The sequence below is a fragment of the Neolamprologus multifasciatus genome, chromosome 23 (genome assembly GCF_963576455.1).
Source record: "Neolamprologus multifasciatus chromosome 23, fNeoMul1.2, whole genome shotgun sequence".
NCBI lineage: Eukaryota > Metazoa > Chordata > Actinopteri > Cichliformes > Cichlidae > Neolamprologus > Neolamprologus multifasciatus.
In genome coordinates this window covers 34,901,136-34,909,110 of record NC_140460.1, presented here as the reverse complement: position 1 = coordinate 34,909,110, position 7,975 = coordinate 34,901,136, and the positions used below count along the sequence as shown (strand labels likewise).

At 39.3% G+C, this 7,975-nt stretch overlaps 1 long non-coding RNA gene across 1 annotated transcript; it reads right to left on the bottom strand.

The window, feature by feature from the left end:
- Positions 1–6,143: 6,143 nt before the first annotated feature.
- Positions 6,144–7,548, bottom strand: LOC146492067 (uncharacterized). Its single transcript, XR_014872465.1, has 2 exons — positions 7,506–7,548; positions 6,144–7,451 (listed from the first exon to the last, which is right to left on the bottom strand). It is a non-coding gene; the product is annotated as an uncharacterized LOC146492067 (long non-coding RNA).
- Between the last annotated feature and the right edge of the window lie 427 nt (positions 7,549–7,975).

The following is a 7,975-nucleotide window of genomic DNA, read 5'->3' as shown; positions in this document are numbered from 1 at the left end:
CATCTCCATGTTCTGGCTGAACCAAACCAAAACTGGCCCCAATATTTTGGCCCGGAGCTCTTTGGCAGGTAGCCATTTTGTTGACCAAGTCAGCAGAAGTGTTATGGGCTGGCTCCTTCACAGTCAGCACCTCAAGCTTTGCGTTAGCTGCAGCAATAGCTGTTTGCAACTCCTATTCCTCCCTTTTTGCCTTAAGAACAGCTTCTTGTCTGTCAATCTCCATCTTTTGCTTTAATGCCTCAGCATGCGCTACCAGAGCAGCCCTTTCTGCCTCAATCTTTAGCCTGGCAGAATATGTGGTCAAAGACACAGCAGAAGAGGTTCGACTGCTTTGATGTGCTTTACTGCGTCTGGATGATATCGCTGAAGCACTGTCTGCAGGCTCAACTTCAGCATCAACCATTCTTGCTTCATCTGCTTGCATTTCCACTCTTTGTAACCATCTCTCGACTTTCTCCACAAAACTTCTCAAATAGCTAGCCTTTGGCTCATACCACTGTGTCTGATCATGAAGAAGTTCTGACTCAGTCAAGTGATTTTTAACTGCATCGTTGTTTTCACAAAACTCAATATACATTTTTGAGAAGTCAGTGGCTAATTTAACAGACACTTCCTCAAAATTGCCGTCATCTTCCATAAGCTCCTCAATCTCTTTTATCTTTCTAGTAAGATAACCCAATTTGGTTTTCCTTGTCACTTTAAGATGCTGAAGCTTTTCCTCCTGTGCTTTAAAGGTTGGCTTGGAAACTCTTTTTTCCTGCTGCTCCATATTAATTGCGCTGCCATAAACCTTTCAATGCAATTAATCCTTTACACAGGCCATGTACGACTTAACCATACAGGAATTTTCACAAACCTTAAAGCAGGCACAGCCTCTTACTTTTCAGATGCGGGGTTTTCTTACTGCCGAAAGGATCCGGGAAACACGGGAAGACTGAAGCGCATCCTCTTTCACATCCCGTTTTCCAGTTTTCCCTTGCCGCGCCGCGCCGATTTACTCTGTGCGCCGGTGACGTGTGCGTAATCCTCTCACTTTCGGAGCAGTTTTTTGACTAATGTAACGGCAACCTTCGGTCCTTCTTTGCCGTTTCTGCAGGACGTAAAGTTTCTGACTCGTACTCTTGTTTAGTAGCTTGGATGCCTTCCGGTAGCAAAAACGAGGCGAAGGAAAAAAGGGGCAAAACATTTATTTTCCATATAAACCGAAAGGTACAAAACAAATGCCTCTGGTGGGAGCTCCGTTTACATTTCCTTTATGATACAGCAAAAAATAACATTAAAACGGCGACGGTCAAAAAACTGTTGCTCCACATCCTGCTCGCTTACCTAACCTTTTACCCACACCCCTCCGCATGCGGGCCAAATACACACCCCCTTAACGACACTTATCAACACTTTACAACAACAGACTAACAAAGCAGGATTAATTTATGGAGCACAGCCGATTACATTACAACATAAAATGATCAAGATTATAATAGAAACTTAAAGATCATGACAAATACTTAAATATGGCATGATGTAACTGAGTAAAATATTGGCATGGACTTGACTCCAATACACATTATTTGTGGTCATGATTGTTTTACTGGTCAGGCTGATACTGAGCAGTACTTTGACTACAAAATTCAATAAAATGTACTGAGCACTTTAGTCTTTCAATAGCAACTTCAGAGTAGAAACAAACCATAGTCCTTCTGCGAATCGGTCTCAATGTGCTTTGACATTTTGTCAGTTAAATTTCAAGTGATATTTATTGCAGAGCATTTAAAAAAAATACTAATACTAATACTAAATTGAGCAAATGATTGTAGTAGAGATTAAAAAATGCATATTAGACAATTAATATTGTCATGATTATATTCCCTGTGGTTAATTATGTGTAACTTTTCAAAAAAGTACAGCAAAAAGTATTTACAGGTATGATCAAAAGTTAACATAAACTCATCATGGGCATGAATGTCTTTGTAATTTTGGGATTGACGATGATTTCTTTAAGTGGTTCTTTGTCCAGGAATGATTATATAGCACATATCTTTAATGGCTCCGCAAAACAGTAATTAGGTGCACGTTTGACTTTATTTTGGATTTTCTCTAATCCATACAAGGTGAAAAGTATAAATACAGGCAAATATTAAAATCTTTTAATAAGTCATGAAGGATCTATAATGTATTATAACTTGACAAGACTGAGGCTTATTGACTTCATGTTAGTGATTATGAGTGACTACAGCTGGTAGTTTCTCTTTATCAGCAATAAAAAATGATTTGGTAGACAACACTCACAGGACTGACCATCCATAGGTAAGTCCAAGGAACTCTGTGATGAACTAAAAAAGAGAGTTGGGAAGGTGTCTTAGAGCCAGATGAGGGGAATTTGGTTAAGATGTTCTGGAAGAACCCAGGGCCCACTAACGCTAAAGCCTGCAATCACCTGAAAACTGCTGGAACACCAACATCACTTTCCACGATGACGCAAGTTTTATACCCTAAGCCACAATAATAAGATAAGAGATACATTTAAAGGGACAAAAGCAAGGCCTTCAAAGAACACTGTACAAGCTGGTAGCATCATGCTCTGACGATGTATTGCGACCCTAACATCACCTAAACTCACCAGCACGACCATGAGATCAAATGCACATCAAAATAGAATAGACAGAATAGATAAAACAGACTAACATTAAACTTCTGGAATTACCTTCCAAAAGCCCCAACCTCAACCCTATTGAAAATGTGTGTATTATGCTGAAAACCAACCAATTTAAATGACCTCTATCAATTCAGTGGTCAAATGTTCAGTCAAAATAATGCCAAAAGCTTGTTGATGGCTACTAAAAGCCTCTAGTTGAGGTACAACTTTTAAGCAAAGAGGGACATTTAAGCTAATGTCACTGAGTGTACATTCACTCGACCCTAGAAACCAAACCAACTACAAAAAGAAATTATAAAATAAAAAAATATATAGATATTTTAATCTTCTTAAGCCAAAACTATCATCTGCCATTCAAGATTTCTTTCTACAAACACTGGTATAGAACTCTGTAAATGTACATTAGGTAATTTATTTTCTGAAAATGTAGGGCTTTGAGTCGATGTACTTAGTGTCCTATTTAGGTTGGTGAGTACAAGCATAGAGCTGAGAACTGGCAGTGCTTTAAATTTTCTTCTTTTTAATTTCCATAGACATCGATTGCTTGCTACTAGGCACTATATTTGTTGCATTTCCAGGCTCCAGTTAAACATATAATGTAATCATTAATCAAGTAGAGCTAGTCCTGTACTCCTTAGCCCCTATAGGCTACTCAAAACAGTCTTTTGAGGGAAATGTGCAGCTGCTTGACAGTTGGCACATACTTAAAAACAGATGGATAAGGTTGTGGTCTGATCTGTTGAGGGGCTAATCAGTGGAGCTTTATGCACCCTTACTACTGGCATATAGCTACTTAAGTGATGTACAGTTTCTATAGTGGGAAAAGCTAATGGCGAGATTGAAATTGGGAGCTATGCTAAAAATCAAAGGGCATTTCAAATGAGGGAGTGGATTATGTAATATCTGGCTTATGTAAGTTCCCATACCCAGCAACATGGTTGAATATAGAGCATCTGCTGAATTATCTCATCAAGAAAGAATAAAAATGGCAAGGCCCCTTACCATCTTCTCTTCCTCTTGTTTTTCAATTCACTTACAGGGAAAATTCCCCACAGAGTCCAGTGCTGAAGCTTAACCAAGTCCAAATGGCCTAGATCATAGCCATTTGGACAGAGCTAGTTATTCCACATTCCGTATGAATGAAGAGACAAATCTGTTTTCATCAGCTCCACCTCCACCATTCCTTCAGTAACCCAGCAGTTTATTTAATAGATTCTTCAGGTGGACGACAACCTTAGGTTTCCTTTGCACGATAATTAAAATAAATGGGAAGTCACTGAAGGAAACCCTCAGTAAATCTGTCCCTTAGTCAGTGTTGGGAAGGTTACTTTTAAAATGCATTCCATTACAGATTACAGAATACATGCCCCAAAATGTATTCTGTAACATATTCCGTTACGTTACTCAATGAGAGTAACGTATTCTGAATACTTTGGATTACTTAATATATTATCATGCTATTGCTGTGATTTATTACTGTTACTGAAGGTCCGCGGCTCCGAACCGTAGTAAAGGGACCTCTGGCTAATACGGTGGGTTCTGTGTCGGGCTCGTAGCCGAAAACTAGCTTTACTTTGTTGTCTGTGTCAACTTTGCTTGCGAGAGACAGAGAGAGGCGTTGAAAGGCTGCTCCAACAGAACGTATTGTTTTCAGAGGAAAACACGAACACGGTGTACAGTCGAGTCTTAATAGCTTACTTACAACTGGGTTTATCAGGCACTCTTCTTGGCTGCAGTGGTTATTATTATATTTACATGCTTCCAGCTCCCGTTTTTGCTCGATGACAGCTTGTACTTTTCCTTTTTCTCCCTCCCTCGCTCACAGACACATAACGTGTATGGCAGTCCATTCTCCCTGCAGCACGGACTACACTGCCTATGATGCTACATTCTTTAGAGCTATACCTGTAGCATTCTGCCTATTAGTTTAGCACAACAACAACAAAAAGGCGCTCTCTCACCCAGGAAACACGCAGAGAGAGAGCGTCACCCTGTAACCATGGCAACCGTAACGCTGCCGCCTGGAACTACAGAACAGCTGTCAAACAAAACCCAAACCGTCCTGACCCGCCACAATATGAAACAGGGAAGTACCGTCGTGTAATCCATTTATTTCAACAAAGTAACTGTATTCTAAATACCACCTTTTTAAACAGTAACTGTAACGGAATACAGTTACTCATATTTTGTATTTTAAATACGTAACGGCGGTACATGTATTCCGTTACTCCCCAACACTGCCCTTAGTGTATATCTGACTTACATGAATGGATTACATGAACCCTCATACTGTTTTTTCCCATAAAATACTTTTAAAATTCATTAAAACAGTCACAATTCATTTTTGTATAAAACTGTGGGCCGAGATGTAATGCAGATAAAAAAGAATTTATCCTGCCATTTGAGTCTCACCTCAAATGTTAAGAATAGTTACTCCACCACCATACATCAATGCCCAGCATGCATTTTACTATACAAAGCAAAATTACATTTCACAGTGAGCTAAACGCTCAGCCTTTGTGTGTGTGCCGTTTTGCCATTTGCCAACACAGCAACAGTAACATAATTAACACCAGCGCACTCTGGTTCTGATGGTGAATAATATATATTTTTTTGTATATAATTCTGACTAGTCAGCTTTACACACAAATTCCAGATATAAATGGTAAAATACCTGGATACAAAAATGGTTGGATCAGTGGATGTTGGTAATAAAGGAGCCCCCCTTGGATGAATCTGCACTGTCTGATTGCAGAATACATCATTCAAGAGAAGTTCAAGGAACCCATCCCACGCCTTACATTTCAGTTCTAAAAAGATTTTGGTCTTACATCAAAAATCTTAGTCTAAATTTCTAGCTGTTTCTGGAGAGACAAAAAAAATGCAAGACACTAAAGCCCTATCCAAATGTACTTGGGTACTGTATTAACCATGGCTTTTTCTATGAATTTAGGCTGTCATCAGACCGAAAACACAACTTTTGAAAAACTCCCTCCAGGATGAAGATTTTCAAAAAGTCAGGTTGTGCTCTTACAATTGAACTCGGAAACCAAAGATTTTGTCATGTCACAAAAAATACTCACCTTTATCTTCTTCTTTGACATCAAATTATGCACTGTGTTATTGTGTCTAGGTTTTTGATTGGCCAAAATTTAATATAGTTAGGGTATTATCGTCACTGTTTGGCCTGCATATTTTTTGACAGATATTTTTCAAATCTAAAGAGTACGAAGTCTGCTTGTTTGTGACCTGCTAAGTTGTGTCACTGTTGATATATTTTGTTGGTTTAGTTTGTTGATCATTGGTTTCAGGTTGGTTGGTGTTGTGTTCACAAATTAGAGTGTTGTTAGTAAAATGCCTACTGCACTCTCCGCAGTCCATTGAGTGCTTTCTACCAGCAGTCTAAATTACAATAAAGCCAAAACAAAAAAAGCACATAAAAGACTGATTCTTAACTTCTTAACATCCACCAGGTCAATAATCACCCAACTGTTTTTGTTGTTGTTGTTGTTGTTTTATTCTTAACTTGGAACATCCAAATAGAAAAAAGGTATCAAGCTCAGGTAAATATTAATGAGAGAACTGGGTTTCATAAAATAGGCCTTAACTTAGATTTACCTTCTGTGAACTGGTGGATATAAGAGGTTCAGGAGGTCAGTCATGTCGACTGCATAAACTACAAACTGTTGTGCTATAGCCTGTTCCAAGTTATTTGTAAAACAGGAGAGGAAAGCCAAGGCTTAGTGGGACAGTTGCCAGGTTTTTATATTGTAGCCAGATCTAAGCACTTGGTATTACTAGAAACAGTAGGGAAGCGGGTTCAGCATTGGTCTGGATGTATGGTGGCATTCCCTTCAAAGCCTCATAAGCTCGCACCAGCTTGAATGTGATACAGGAGGGCAAAGCTGTTTAGAAGAAGTACTAAAATAGTGGGGCTTTGAAGACCACAGCTAGCTTTAGAAGTCCAGAGTATTTTCTTCAGCTACTATGCTTCTAAGTCCCTCTGGGCAGGAGTTGGAGACAGGATATGATGAGAGATCAGACAAGGTAATCTGTGTCCTTGTTGAGTGAATATTCGAATACGACCAGTGTTTTAAGAGCAAAATATCAGCAAGGTTTTGTGGCTGCACTGAGGGCCTCATATGACAGCTTCCTGGCAGGGATCACAGTGAGATGCTTCACCGTTTGGGCAGAATTCACTATGTTGTTGTCACTGGTGATAAGCTTAAAGCTGTGGGCAGACATCCAACTCAGTATGTCAAGTAGTCAAGCAAAAATTCAGACCTGTGTGTCTGAGGAAGAAAGGATGGTGGGAAAGAACAGTTTAGTTTGCACTGTTAGGACATGGAGAATAGAGGAGTGTGTGACAGAGCAAAGATGTCTTCTGTAGCACAGGGAAGGGGAAAGGCAGCCAAGCAGAAAAGACAAAACATAGAGCTTTAGCAAAAAAGGTGGTTAAGTCAAGGCACCAATTCTCTACACCAAATGATTAAAAGGGTCAAACCAATAAAAGAGAGATATTACCAAGATACTCAGGGGTCAGAGACCAGGGGGGAAGCACAACGTTTTTCATTGACAGCATGTATTACTGACTGAGAATGGACCGCTTAGGAGCCTAAATCTTCAAAGTGCAACCATTTCAGTGAAGGATTAGACAGTTGATCGGTTCATTTGAGGCAGTGCATACTGTGTTTTTACAAAGAGGTGAAAGACAAACACCAATCCACACGCACACACACACAAGCCCATTCAGCTATCTTAGTGAGGACCTTCATTGACATAATGGTTTCCCTAGCCCCTTACCCCATTAACCATTAAAAATTAATGCCTAACCATAACCATTACCCTAAACCTAACCATAACCTAATTGTAACCCTGACACTAAAACCACATTTTGAGCCTCAAAAAGGCCTTCAAACTGAGTGAGTGTGTCCTCACAAGTGACTGTTGGTTCTCACAAGTATAGTAGAATGTAGATCTCAGTCCTCGCAAAGATAGCTAGACAGGAACACACACACACAGCAGATACCATATCTGGAGAAGAATGTTTATGCTGCATTAACAGCATTGCTGCTGCCGGCAACTATGCACATCATGAAGAGAAAATATCATTGCTCTTTGAATGTGCAATCATGAAACCACACATAGTAAACTGACAACACATAAGCAATTAAATACATACAAACTCATGAATACAGTTTCAACATTTGAAAAGTTTCAATTTCACATTTTCTTTTGTCAAAGAAGCAGTAAATGCAATGGAACACAACTGCAGATTGAAAAGAATAGCCTTTTTTTTGTCATTGTACATGTACAATGAAA